Source organism: Oncorhynchus clarkii, chromosome 5, assembly GCF_045791955.1.
Source record: "Oncorhynchus clarkii lewisi isolate Uvic-CL-2024 chromosome 5, UVic_Ocla_1.0, whole genome shotgun sequence".
NCBI classification, from domain to species: domain Eukaryota; kingdom Metazoa; phylum Chordata; class Actinopteri; order Salmoniformes; family Salmonidae; genus Oncorhynchus; species Oncorhynchus clarkii.
The window spans coordinates 96,980,550-96,995,300 of NC_092151.1; the positions used below are offsets into that span (position 1 = coordinate 96,980,550).

At 45.4% G+C, this 14,751-nt stretch overlaps 1 protein-coding gene across 1 annotated transcript in view; it reads right to left on the reverse strand.

Moving 5' to 3' along the window:
• LOC139410298 (oculocutaneous albinism II) overlaps positions 1 to 655 on the reverse strand; it is a 193,483-nt gene extending 192,828 nt beyond the window's left edge. Inside the window, exon 1 of the mRNA XM_071155788.1 lies at positions 400 to 655. The gene's annotated coding sequence lies outside the window, so the exon portion shown is untranslated. The remainder of the gene's footprint in view (positions 1 to 399) is intronic.
• Between the last annotated feature and the right edge of the window lie 14,096 nt (positions 656 to 14,751).

The window sequence follows — 14,751 nt, forward strand, 5'->3', positions numbered from 1 at the left end:
TGTGAATTGTCTGCTGTTTGTCAATGAATGGCACTTTCTCCATTGTCAGAGATTAGTGAAAGGTTCCCAAGCTGGGCTTTAGTGGCACGGTATTATACTGTAGTTACTAGTCCTAAACTCTCTACAACACAACTCAATGATGACTGTGTTCATTGACTCTAACTACAATTACAAAACATAGCAAGCAATGTTAATGTTTCCAAACACAATATATTAAAGATTTCATTAATAGTAATGTTCTGTTGATTATTCATGTAACAGTTTTTTGAAGGTTTTAGAACGCATATAACATTTAAACATCTAAACCTCATCTAAACTGTTTGATAATGATCACCTGATACAGGACACGGATTACAAATATGGAATGACAAAAACATTATTATTTAAAAAAAATCTTACCTTTAAAATTGTATGCTGTGAGGCGCAATTCTGTTGATAGTGATGGTGTTGATGATAGGTAGGATGAAGGTGCCCGGATAAAACTAACAACAAACGTGGACTGTCCCATACAAAGCCCCAGTTTAGTGATGTTGTTTCTGTCTTGGTGTGTGAGGTAAGGCAGTCCTGCTCTGTTCCTTATCCACTGGGAGGGTTGGGTGGAACGAGAAGGAAAGGTGGAGCTGCTATCTTTCCTAGTCCAGGAGGAGAAGAGGTGGAGCTGCTATCTTTCCTAGTCCAGGAGGAAAAGAGGAGGAGGTGCTATCTCTCCTAGTCCAGGAGGAGAAGAGATGGAGCTGCTATCTTTCCTAGTCCAGGGGGAGAAGAGGAGGAGGTGCTATCTCTCCTAGTCCAGGAGGAGAAGAGGAGGAGGTGCTATCTCTCCTAGTCCAGCAACTGCCCGGCAGTTGGTCTGACTAAAACCCAACCCTTTCTTACTATTTGTGTGGAAATACTGTATATTAATGAGAACAACAAATTAAAAGTGAAACACTCTCTCTGTGTCCTTCTCTCTGTCCTTGCAGTGAGCATTTCATGTCCAGATGACCAGAGATACCCATCTTAATTCTCTTTCCTAGACTGGTCTGTTTGGACCATTAACCGACATGTGACCTTGACTTTTACGTCATCTAACCTCGTCTCATCATTTTACATCATCTTACCTCGTCTCATCATTTTACATCATCATCTTAATACCTCTGACCAGGGCTGGCACCCTATCCCCTATATAGTGCACTACCTCTGACCAGGGCTAGCACCCTATTCCCCATATAGTGCACTACCTCTGACCAGGGCTAGCACCCTATTCCCTATATAGTGCACTACCTCTGGCCAGGGCTGGCACCCGATTCCCTATATAGTGCACTACCTCTGACCAGGGCTGGCACCCTATCCCCTGTATAGTGCACTACCTCTGACCAGGGCTAGCACCCTAACCCCTATATAGTGCACTACCTCTGACCAGGGCTGGCACCCTATCCCCTATATAGTGCACGACCTTTGATCAGAGCTCATAGGGCTCTACAGGGTGCCATTAAAGACCCACCGTATGATCAACCCAGCCTAACTAACCCAAACCTCCTCAAAGCTTCTAGATACGTTTTCACAAAACCCATATACCTAGAAAGAAGGCCATGAGGTGGATTGGGGAAGTTCCTGCAGAGCTGAGACATGACATCAGCCCAGCATATGAACCCTGTGTGTTGCTCAGAACTACAGGGTCAGACCAGGGTTGGCATATCCTGACATCCGTGACTAAAAACTCAGTCAACCAGACTAACAGAGGCTCGAGGCCTAAAGACATTTGTTAAAACTTCCAACAACTAATTACTTTTGGCTTCTCAGGCAATACGTTTTGGTCTACAACAAATCTAATTCACCCTCCGTATGAAATAGAGACATCATCTATCTATTACCAAACAGCTGTTATCTAGCTGTAATGTAGGGTTGTACAGTTCTGGAAAAAAATCGTAGAAAGAGGATTACTGGATTTCTTGCTTATTCCCCTCATTTATTCCAGGAAGATTTCAACCAGGATTTCTGGAAAACCTTTGAATTTTGTAAAAGTTGGCAGAATTTTTCAACCATAAGAATGATACAGTATCTATGCCTTGACTGTGTGGTGAAGCATCTCTTTGGGTGTATACCACAGAGTTGTCAGAGCTGCAGAAACAAAGACTCCCACTGAGTTGCTGCAGTCACCTGCTCTGCACAACTACAGCTCTGACATCACACACACAGACGCAGGCATGCAGGGAGGATGTCCAGCAGGCACAAGGACTGTGTCCCTAATGGCACCCAATACCTTACATAGTACACTACAATTGACTAGGGCCCATAGGGCTCTATATAGGGGATAGGGTGCCTTTTGGGCCACAAGCCAGGGTCTAATGGCTGCTGCCTGCATGCCAGGGTGTAGAGGAGAGCATCACATGGGCTCCCGAGTGGTACAGCGGTCAAAGGCACTGCATCTCAGTGCTAGAGGCGTCACTACAGACACCCTGGTTCGAATCCAGGCTGTATCACAACCGGACGTGATTGGGAGTCCCATGGGGCGGCGCACAATTGGTCCAACGTTGTCCGGTGTTGGCCGGTGTTGTCCGGGGTTGGCCGGTGTTGGCCGGTGTTGGCCGGTGTTGTCCGGGGTTGGCCGGTGTTGGCCGGTGTTGGCCGGTGTTGTCCGGTGTTGGCCGGTGTTGTCCGGGGTTGGCCGGTGTAGGCCGTCATTGTAAAATAAGAATTTGTACTTAACTGACTTGCCTAGTTAAATAAAACATTTTACTGGGACAGAGCACAGCGCCTGGAGGGTTCAACTGAAATATTGTGACTCCTAAAGGTGACTCTCCAGGATATGGCTGATCAAAGATGCTCTTAGGCATGTCATTCACTGATCACACACACAAGAGCTTGTACACGGATGGATGTACGCACGCACGCACACGCAAAGCTGAACATCTTGTTGGACTTTGAGAAGAGGAAAATCCTTATAGTGCTGGAGCCTGGGTTACTGTGCAGGGGGCTGGGAGGTGGGAGGTGGGAGTGGGGCTGGGTTATAGTGCTGGGGGCTGGGAGGTGGGAGGTGGGAGTGGGGCTGGGTTACTGTGCAGGGGGCTGGGAGGTGGGAGGTGGGAGTGGGGCTGGGTTATAGTGCTGGGGGATGGGAGGTGGGAGGTGGGAGTGGGGCTGGGTTATAGTGCTGGGGGCTGGTGTGGGGTGTGGAGGTGGGCGTGGGGAGGAGAGGTGAGTGTTGGGTTCTGGGCTGGTAAGGAACCAGGGCTGGTAAGGGTCCAGGGCTGGTAAGGAACCTGGGCTGGTAAGGGTCCTGGGCTGGTAAGGGTCCTGGGCTGGTAAGGGTCCTGGGCTGGTAAGGAACCAGGGCTGGTAAGGGTCCAGGGCTGTTAAGGGTCCAGGGCTGGTAAGGGTCCTGGGCTGGTAAGGAACCAGGGCTGGTAAGGGTCCTGGGCTGGTAAGGGTCCAGGGCTGGTAAGGGTCCAGGGCTGGTAAGGGTCCTGGGCTGGTAAGGGTCCTGGGCTGGTAAGGGTCCAGGGCTGGTAAGGGTCCAGGGCTGGTAAGGAACCAGGGCTGGTAAGGGTCCTGGGCTGGTAAGGGTCCAGGGCTGGTAAGGGTCCTGGGCTGGTAAGGGTCCTGGGCTGGTAAGGGTCCAGGGCTGGTAAGGGTCCAGGGCTGGTAAGGAACCAGGGCTGGTAAGGAACCAGGGCTGGTAAGGGTCCTGGGCTGGTAAGGGTCCAGGGCTGGTAAGGGTCCTGGGCTGGTAAGGAACCAGGGCTGGTAAGGGTCCAGGGCTGGTAAGGGTCCTGGGCTGGTAAGGAACCAGGGCTGGTAAGGGTCCTGGGCTGGTAAGGGTCCTGGGCTGGTAAGAGTCCTGGGCTGGTAAGGGTCCAGGGCTGGTAAGGAACCAGGGCTGGTAAGGGTCCTGGGCTGGTAAGGGTCCTGGGCTGGTAAGGGTCCAGGGCTGGTAAGGGTCCTGGGCTGGTAAGGGTCCTGGGCTGGTAAGGAACCAGGGCTGGTAAGGGTCCTGGGCTGGTAAGGGTCCTGGGCTGGTAAGGAACCAGGGCTGGTAAGGGTCCAGGGCTGGTAAGGGTCCTGGGCTGGTAAGGGTCCTGGGCTGGTAAGGAACCAGGGCTGGTAAGGGTCCTGGGCTGGTAAGGGTTCTGATAACACTGCTACAGCTTCAGTCTCAGGTTCTGATAACACTGTTACCAAAATTTGACTCATGCATCTCCTTCTCATTAGAGTTGATAGGCTGTTGATTGTGGCCTTTGGAATGTTGTCCCACTCCTCTTCAATGGCTGTGTGGAGTTATTGGATATTGGCAGGAACTGGAACACGCTGTCGTACATGTCAATCCAGAGCATCCCAAACATGCTCAATGGGTGACATGTCTGTTGATGTATTCAGGCCATGGAAGAACTGGGACATTTTCAGCTTCCAGGAATGGTGTACAGGTCATTGTGACATGGGACAGTGCATTGTAATGCTGAAATGTGGTGATGGCACAGGACGAATGGCACGACAATGGACCTCAGGATCTCGTCACGGTAACTCTGCGCATTCAAATTGCCATCGATCAAATAAAATTGTGTTTGTTGTCCGTAGCTTCTGCCTGCCCATACCATAACCCCACCGCCACCATGGGGCACTCGGTTCACAACGTTGACGACATCAAACCTCTCGCCCACACGACCACGACACCATACATGTGGTCTGCAGTTAAGAAGCCGGTTGGACGTAAAGCTAAATTCTGAAAAACAACGTTGTAGACGGCTTATTCACCACCATGCTGTTGAATCAGCTTCTTGATATGTCCCACCTGTCAGGTGGATGGATTATCTTCTTGATATGTCCCACCTGTCAGGTGGATGGATTATCTTATTGATATGTCACACCTGTCAGGTGGATGGATTATCTTCTTGATATGTCCCACCTGTCAGGTGGATGGATTATCTTCTTGATATGTCACACCTGTCAGGTGGATGGATTATCTTCTTGATATGTCACACCTGTCAGGTGGATGGATTATCTTCTTGATATGTCACACCTGTCAGGTGGATGGATTATCTTCTTGATATGTCACACCTGTCAGGTGGATGGATTATCTTCTTGATATGTCACACCTGTCAGGTGGATGGATTATCTTCTTGATATGTCACACCTGTCAGGTGGATGGATTATCTTATTGATATGTCACACCTGTCAGGTGGATGGATTATCTTCTTGATATGTCACACCTGTCAGGTGGATGGATTATCTTCTTGATATGTCACACCTGTCAGGTGGATGGATTATCTTCTTGATATGTCACACCTGTCAGGTGGATGGATTATCTTCTTGATATGTCACACCTGTCAGGTGGATGGATTATCTTCTTGATATGTCACACCTGTCAGGTGGATGGATTATCTTCTTGATATGTCACACCTGTCAGGTGGATGGATTATCTTCTTGATATGTCCCACCTGTCAGGTGGATGGATTATCTTCTTGATATGTCACACCTGTCAGGTGGATGGATTATCTTCTTGATATGTCACACCTGTCAGGTGGATGGATTATCTTCTTGATATGTCACACCTGTCAGGTGGATGGATTATCTGGGCAAAGCAGAAATGCTCACTAACAGGGATGTAAACACATGTGTGGACATCATTTGAGAGAGATAAGTATGGAACACTTCTGGGATATTTTATTTCAGCGCATAAAACATGGGACAAACACTTTAAATGTTGCGTTCATATTTTGTTCAGTGTGGTTTCAAGTCATTCAAATTAAATCAAATTCAAATCACACAAACATGGTTAGCAGATGTTAATGCGAATGTAGCGAAATGCTTGTGCTTCTAGTTCCGACAATGCAGTAATAACCAACGAGTAATCTAACCTAACAATTCCACAACAACTACCTTATACAAACAAGTGTAAAGGGATAAAGAATATGTACATAAAGATATATGAATGAGTGATGGTACAGAACGGCATAGGCAAGATGCAGTAGATGGTATAGAGTACAGTATATACATATGAGATGAGTAATGTAGGGTATGTAAACATTATATAAAGTGGCATTGTTTAAAGTGGCTAGTGATACATGTATTACATAAAGATGCAGTAGATGGTATAGAGTACAGTATATACATATGAGATGAGTAATGTAGGGTGTGTAAACATTATATTAAGTAGCATTGTTTAAAGTTGCTGGTGATACATTTTTTACATCAATTTTCCATTATTAAAGTGTCTGGAGTTGAGTCAATATGTTGGCAGCAGCCACTCAATGTTAGTGGTGGCTGTTTAACAGTCTGATGGCCTTGAGATAGAAGATGTTTTTCAGTCTCTCGGTCCCAGCTTTGATGCACCTGTACTGACCTCGCCTTCTGGATGATAGCGGGGTGAACAGGCAGTGGCTCGGGTGGTTGATGTCCTTGATGATCTTTATGGCCTTCCTGTGACATCGGGTGGTGTAGGTGTCCTGGAGGGCAGGTAGTTTGCCCCCGGTGATGCGTTGTGCAGACCTCACTACCCTCTGGAGAGCCTTACGGTTGTAGGCGGAGCAGTTGCCGTACCAGGCGGTGATACAGCCCGACAGGATGCTCTCGATTGTGCATCTGTTGTAGTTTGTGAGTGCTTTTGGTGACAAGACACATTTCTTCAGCCTCCTGAGGTTGAAGAGGCACTGTTGCACCTTCTTCACCACACTGTCTGTGTGGGTGGACCATTTCAGTGTGTCAGTGATGTGTATGCTGAGGAACTTCAAACTTTCCACCTTCACTGCTGTCCCATCGATGTGGATCATGGGTTGCTCCCTCTGCTGTTTCCTGATGTCCACGATCATCTCCTTTGTTTTGTTGACTTTGAGTGAGGTTATTTTCCTGTGTGGTAGGCAAAGCGTTCCAGGATGATGTACCCTACGTACTGTATATCTGATGTACCCTACATACTGTATATCTGATGTACCCTACATACTGTATATCTGATGTACCCTACGTACTGTATATCTGATGTACCCTACGTACTGTATATCTGATGTACCCTACGTACTGTATATCTGATGATGTACCCTACGTACTGTACATCTGATGATGTACCCTACATACTGTATATCTGGTGATGTACCCTATGTACTGTATATCTGATGTACCATACATACTGTATATCTGATGTACCCTACATACTGTATATCTGATGTACCCTACGTACTGTATATCTGGTGATGTACCCTACGTACTGTATATCTGGTGATGTACCCTACGTACTGTATATCTGGTGATGTACCCTACGTACTGTATATCTGATGTACCCTATGTACTGTATATCTGATGTACCCTATGTACTGTATATCTGATGTACCCTATGTACTGTATATCTGATGTACCCTATGTACTGTATATCTGATGTACCCTACATACTGTATATCTGGTGATGTACCCTACGTACTGTATATCTGGTGATGTACCCTATATACTGTATATCTGGTGATGTACCCTACGTACTGTATATCTGATGTAGCCTACATACTGTATATCTGATGTACCCTACGTACTGTATATCTGATGTACCCTACGTACTGTATATCTGGTGATGTACCCTACGTACTGTATATCTGGTGTACCCTACGTACTGTATATCTGATGTACCCTATGTACTGTATATCTGGTGATGTACCCTACGTACTGTATATCTGATGTACCCTACATACTGTATATCTGTTGATGTACCCTACGTACTGTATATCTGATGTACCCTACGTACTGTATATCTGATGTACCCTACGTACTGTATATCTGGTGTACCCTACGTACTGTATATCTGACTGTAACCAGCACTATAGCCAGGACTGTAGCCAGGACTATAGCCAGGACTATAGCCAGGACTATAGCCAGCACTGTAGCCAGCACTGTAGCCAGCACTGTAGCCAGGACTATAGCCAGCACTATAGCCAGCACTATAGCCAGCACTATAGCCAGAACTGTAGCCAGAACTGTAGCCAGGACTATAGCCAGGACTGTAGCCAGGACTATAGCCAGCACTATAGCCAGCACTATAGCCAGGACTATAGCCAGGACTGTAGCCAGGACTGTAGCCAGGACTATAGCCAGGACTGTAGCCATGACTAACTATAGCCAGGACTGTAGCCCGGACTATAGCCAGGACTGTAGCCATGACTATAGCCAGGACTATAGCCAGGACTGTAGCCAGCCTGTAACCAGGACTGTAGCCAGGACTATAGCCAGCCTGTAACCAGAACTATAGCCAGGACTGTAGCCCGGACTATAGCCAGGACTGTAGCCATGACTATAGCCAGGACTATAGCCAGGACTGTAGCCAGCCTGTAACCAGGACTGTAGCCAGGACTATAGCCAGCCTGTAACCAGGACTATAGCCAGGACTGTAGCCAGGACTATAGCCAGCCTGTAACCAGGACTATAGCCAGGACTGTAGCCAGGACTGGTCTGCATGAGAGCAGCACCTGACTGGCTCCCAAGTATAATGTGTCTCTCGGTGAACTCAGAAAGTCTCTCTCTCTCCTGCTCAGCTAAGTGGAATCCTTTCAACTCCTGTGCGTCCCAAACGGTAAGCTATTCCCTAAATAGTGCACTACTTTTGACCCAGGCCCTGGTAGTGCACTATATAGGGCATAGTGTATATTTTTGGACACGGCCGTACACAGAACTGTGGATGATTTCACATCACTGAGGGTGAGGTAGAGGGGGGGGGGGGGCTGGGGAATGACCTCTGATCTACAGCAGCTTATTAAAGGTGGGTAGACAGAGAAGAATGAAGCATCGTGGGAAGGTAAAGAACTAAGACCAGAGATCTTAGAGGGCCTTAGCGGGTGGCAAGCTGAGGCTGGCGATAGACTGAGCACCACTGAGGTAATTCTGAGGCGTTTCATTAATTACACTACAGCCTTGGGGGCACTGGACTCCAACAAGAACTACAGAGAGAGAGCAGTGTAAGGGAGCGTGTCGAATATCAGAGAGAGAGCAGTGTATGGGAACGTGTCGAATATCAGAGAGAGAGCAGTGTATGGGAACGTGTTAAATGGTACCCAATTCCCTATATAGTGCACTACAGAAGTAGCAGTAGCAGTAGTGTACTATAGTAGTAGCAGTAGCAGTAGTGCACTATAGTAGTAGCAGTAGTGCACTATAGTAGTAGCAGTAGCAGTAGTGTACTATAGTAGTAGCAGTAGTGCACTACAGAAGTAGCAGTAGCAGTAGTGTACTATAGTAGTAGTAGTAGCAGTAGTGTACTATAGTAGTAGCAGTAGCAGTAGTGCACTATAGTAGTAGCAGTAGTGTACTATAGTAGTAGCAGTAGCAGTAGTGCACTATAGTAGTAGCAGTAGCAGTAGTGTACTATAGTAGTAGCAGTAGCAGTAGTGCACTATAGTAGTAGCAGTAGTGCACTATAGTAGTAGCAGTAGTGTACTATAGTAGTAGCAGTAGCAGTAGTGCACTATAGTAGTAGCAGTAGTGCACTATAGTAGTAGCAGTAGCAGTAGTGCACTATAGGAGTAGCAGTAGTGCACTATAGGAGTAGCAGTAGTGTACTATAGTAGTAGCAGTAGCAGTAGTGTACTATAGTAGTAGCAGTAGTGTACTATAGTAGTAGCAGTAGTGCACTATAGGAGTAGCAGTAGTGTACTATAGTAGTAGCAGTAGCAGTAGTGTACTATAGTAGTAGCAGTAGTGTACTATAGTAGTAGCAGTAGCAGTAGTGCACTATAGTAGTAGCAGTAGTGTACTATAGTAGTAGCAGTAGTGCACTATAGTAGTAGCAGTAGTGTACTATAGTAGTAGCAGTAGTGCACTACAGAAGTAGCAGTAGTGTACTATAGTAGTAGCAGTAGTGTATTATAGTAGTAGCAGTAGTGTACTATAGTAGTAGCAGTAGCAGTAGTGTACTATAGTAGTAGCAGTAGTGTACTATAGTAGTAGCAGTAGCAGTAGTGTACTATAGTAGTAGCAGTAGTGCACTATAGTAGTAGCAGTAGTGTACTATAGTAGTAGCAGTAGCAGTAGTGTACTATAGTAGTAGCAGTAGCAGTAGTGCACTATAGTAGTAGCAGTAGTGCACTATAGTAGTAGCAGTAGCAGTAGTGTACTATAGTAGTAGCAGTAGTGTACTATAGTAGTAGCAGTAGCAGTAGTGTACTATAGTAGTAGCAGTAGTGTACTATAGTAGTAGCAGTAGTGTACTATAGTAGTAGCAGTAGTGTACTATAGTAGTAGCAGTAGTGTACTATAGTAGTAGCAGTAGTGTACTATAGTAGTAGCAGTAGTGTACTATAGTAGTAGCAGTAGTGTATTATAGTAGTAGCAGTAGCAGTAGTGCACTATGGTAGTAGCAGTAGCAGTAGTGTACTATAGTAGTAGCAGTAGCAGTAGTGTACTATAGTAGTAGCAGTAGTGTACTATAGTAGTAGCAATAGTGTACTATAGTAGTAGCAGTAGCAGTAGTGTACTATAGTAGTAGCAGTAGTGTACTATAGTAGTAGCAGTAGCAGTAGTGTACTATAGTAGTAGCAGTAGCAGTAGTGTACTATAGGAGTAGCAGTAGTGTACTATAGTAGTAGCAGTAGCAGTAGTGTACTATAGGAGTAGCAGTAGTGTACTATAGTAGTAGCAGTAGCAGTAGTGTACTATAGTAGTAGCAGTAGCAGTAGTGCACTATAGTAGTAGCAGTAGCAGTAGTGCACTATAGTAGTAGCAGTAGCAGTAGTGCACTATAGTAGTAGCAGTAGTGTACTATAGTAGTAGCAGTAGTGCACTATAGCAGTAGCAGTAGTGTACTATAGTAGTAGCAGTAGCAGTAGTGCACTATAGTAGTAGCAGTAGTGCACTATAGTAGTAGCAGTAGTGTACTATAGTAGTAGCAGTAGTGTACTATAGTAGTAGCAGTAGTGTACTATAGTAGTAGCAGTAGTGTACTATAGTAGTAGCAGTAGTGTACTATAGTAGTAGCAGTAGTGTATTATAGTAGTAGCAGTAGCAGTAGTGCACTATGGTAGTAGCAGTAGCAGTAGTGTACTATAGTAGTAGCAGTAGCAGTAGTGTACTATAGTAGTAGCAGTAGTGTACTATAGTAGTAGCAATAGTGTACTATAGTAGTAGCAGTAGCAGTAGTGTACTATAGTAGTAGCAGTAGTGTACTATAGTAGTAGCAGTAGCAGTAGTGTACTATAGTAGTAGCAGTAGCAGTAGTGTACTATAGGAGTAGCAGTAGTGTACTATAGTAGTAGCAGTAGCAGTAGTGTACTATAGTAGTAGCAGTAGCAGTAGTGCACTATAGTAGTAGCAGTAGTGCACTATAGTAGTAGCAGTAGCAGTAGTGTACTATAGGAGTAGCAGTAGCAGTAGTGCACTATAGTAGTAGCAGTAGTGCACTATAGTAGTAGCAGTAGCAGTAGTGCACTATAGTAGTAGCAGTAGTGTACTATAGTAGTAGCAGTAGTGTACTATAGTAGTAGCAGTAGTGTACTATAGTAGTAGCAGTAGTGTACTATAGTAGTAGCAGTAGTGTACTATAGTAGTAGCAGTAGTGTATTATAGTAGTAGCAGTAGCAGTAGTGCACTATGGTAGTAGCAGTAGCAGTAGTGTACTATAGTAGTAGCAGTAGCAGTAGTGTACTATAGTAGTAGCAGTAGTGTACTATAGTAGTAGCAATAGTGTACTATAGTAGTAGCAGTAGCAGTAGTGTACTATAGTAGTAGCAGTAGTGTACTATAGTAGTAGCAGTAGCAGTAGTGTACTATAGTAGTAGCAGTAGCAGTAGTGTACTATAGGAGTAGCAGTAGTGTACTATAGTAGTAGCAGTAGCAGTAGTGTACTATAGGAGTAGCAGTAGTGTACTATAGTAGTAGCAGTAGCAGTAGTGTACTATAGAAGTAGCAGTAGCGCACTATTGTAGTAGCAGTAGCAGTAGTGTACTATAGTAGTAGCAGTATTGTACTATAGTAGTAGCAGTAGTGTACTATAGTAGTAGCAGTAGTGTACTATAGTAGTAGCAGTAATGTATTATAGTAGTAGCAGTAGTGTACTATAGTAGTAGCAGTAGCAGTAGTGCACTATAGTAGTAGCAGTAGCAGTAGTGTACTACAGTAGTAGCAGTAGTGTACTATAGTAGTAGCAGTAGCAGTAGTGTACTATAGTAGTAGCAGTAGTGTACTATAGTAGTAGCAGTAGCAGTAGTGTACTATAGTAGTAGCAGTAGTGTACTATAGTAGTAGCAGTAGCAGTAGTGTACTATAGTAGTAGCAGTAGTGTACTATAGTAGTAGCAGTAGCAGTAGTGTACTATAGTAGTAGCAGTAGCAGTAGTGTACTATAGGAGTAGCAGTAGCAGTAGTGTACTATAGTAGTAGCAGTAGCAGTAGTGTACTATAGGAGTAGCAGTAGTGTACAATAGTAGTAGCAGTAGCAGTAGTGTACTATAGGAGTAGCAGTAGCAGTAGTGTACTATAGTAGTAGCAGTAGCAGTAGTGTACTATAGGAGTAGCAGTAGTGTACAATAGTAGTAGCAATAGCAGTAGTGTACTATAGTAGTAGCAGTAGTGTACTATAGGAGTAGCAGTAGTGTACTATAGTAGTAGCAGTAGCAGTAGTGTACTATAGAAGTAGCAGTAGCAATAGTGCACTATAGTAGTAGCAGTAGCAGTAGTGTACTATAGAAGTAGCAGTAGCAGTAGTGTACTATAGTAGTAGCAGTAGTGCACTATAGTAGTAGCAGTAGCAGTAGTGTACTATAGTAGTAGCAGTAGCAGAAGTGTACTACAGTAGTAGCAGTAGTGCACTATAGTAGTAGCAGTAGCAGTAGTGTACTATAGTAGTAGCAGTAGTGTACTATAGGAGTAGCAGTAGTGTACTATAGTAGTAGCAGTAGTGCACTATAGTAGTAGCAGTAGTGTACTATAGTACTAGCAGTAGCACTAGTGCACTATAGTAGTAGCAGTAGCAGTAGTGTACTATAGTAGTAGCAGTAGTGTACTATACAGGGAATAAGGTGCCATAATGTCAGTCTGCCATTACAACACCGTGACCAGCAGTATTATCATTATATTATACTCTATCAAAATACTTTAAGCTCTTTTCATCAGAAAAAGACAAAAGCAGATTTACAGTCTGATGATGAAAGAGCAGAACATGGTCCAATTAATGTCTGACCTGAAACCCTTGACCCACTCCAATTTGCATACTGCCCAACAGATCCACAGATGATGCAATCTCTATTGCACCCCACACTGCCCTTTCCCACCTGGACAAAAGGAACACCTATGTGAGAATGCTATTCATTGACTACAGCTCAGCGCACACCTAGACAGTCGTGAAGCGGGCACAACAAAACCTATTCCCCCTCAGGAGACTCAAAAGATTTGGCATGGGTCCTCAGATCCTAAAAAAGGTTCTACAGCTGCACCATCGAGAGCATCCTGACCGGTTGCATCACTGCCTGGTATGGCAACTGCTCACCCTCCGACCGCAAGGCGCTACAGAGGGTAGTGTGAACGGCCCAGTACATCACTGGGGTCAAGCTTCCTGCCATCCAGGACCTCTATACCAGGCACCATAATTTGCAAATAAATTCATTAAAAATCCTACAATGTGATTTTCTGGATGTTTTTTTCTCATTTTGTCTGTCATAGATGAAGTGTACCTATGGTGAAAATTACAGGCCTCTCATCTTTTTAAGTGGGAGAACTTGCACAATTGGTGGCTGACTAAATACTTTTTTGCCCCACTGTACACATGCATATACACACACACTCTCATTCAAATAAACACATACAAGAACACACACATACATGTAATAGTGCCAGACATGCACACAAACATATACAGTTGGCATTGCTGTTATGATTTCAGTTGTCCTTGATGTCCTTTGTTTTAAATGTATTATTTTGTTTTATTATTTTCTGTTTTCTTCTGTCTTTTCCTTTGGTCTCTTTAGTTCAAATCTCTTGGTTGTTGGTGCATTGGGGGGTTCTGGGGGGTGGGGGTTCATTCTCTTGGCTGTTGGTGCGTTGGGGGGTTCTTGGGGGTGGGGGTTCATTCTCTTGGTTGTTGGTGCGTTGGGGGGTTCTGGGGAAAGGTTCATTCTCTTGGTTGTTGGTGCGTTGGGGGGTTCTGGGGAGTGGGGGTTCATTCTCTTGGTTGTTGGTGTATTGGGGGGTTCTTGGGGGTGGGGGTTCATTCTCTTGGTTGTTGGTGCATTGGGGGGTTCTGGGGGGTGGGGGTTCATTCTCTTGGTTGTTGGTGCGTTGGGGGGTTTTTGGGGGTGGGGGTTCATTCTCTTGGTTGTTGGTGCGTTGGGGGGTTCTGGGGAGTGGGGGTTCATTCTCTTGGTTGTTGGTGCGTTGGGGGGTTCTGGGGGGTGGGGGTTCATTCTCTTGGTTGTTGGTGCGTTGGGGGGTTCTGGGGGGTGGGGGTTCATTCTCTTGGTTGTTGGTGCATTGGGGGGTTCTGGGGGGTGGGGGTTCATTCTCTTGGTTGTTGGTGCGTTGGGGGGTTCTGGGGGGTGGGGGTTCATTCTCTTGGTTGTTGGTGCGTTGGGGGGTTCTGGGGGGTGGGGGTTCATTCTCTTGGTTGTTGGTGCGTTGGGGGGTTCTGGGGGGTGGGGGTTCATTATCTTGGTTGTTGGTGCGTTGGGGGGTTCTGGGGGGTGGGGGTTCATTCTCTTGGTTGTTGGTGCGTTGGGGGGTTCTGGGGGAATGGAATCAATTGTATTTTTTTATTTTTCTTCCTTCCAGCTGTTGTATTCACTAAGGTCTACAGCTGTGGTATTCACTAAGGTCTACA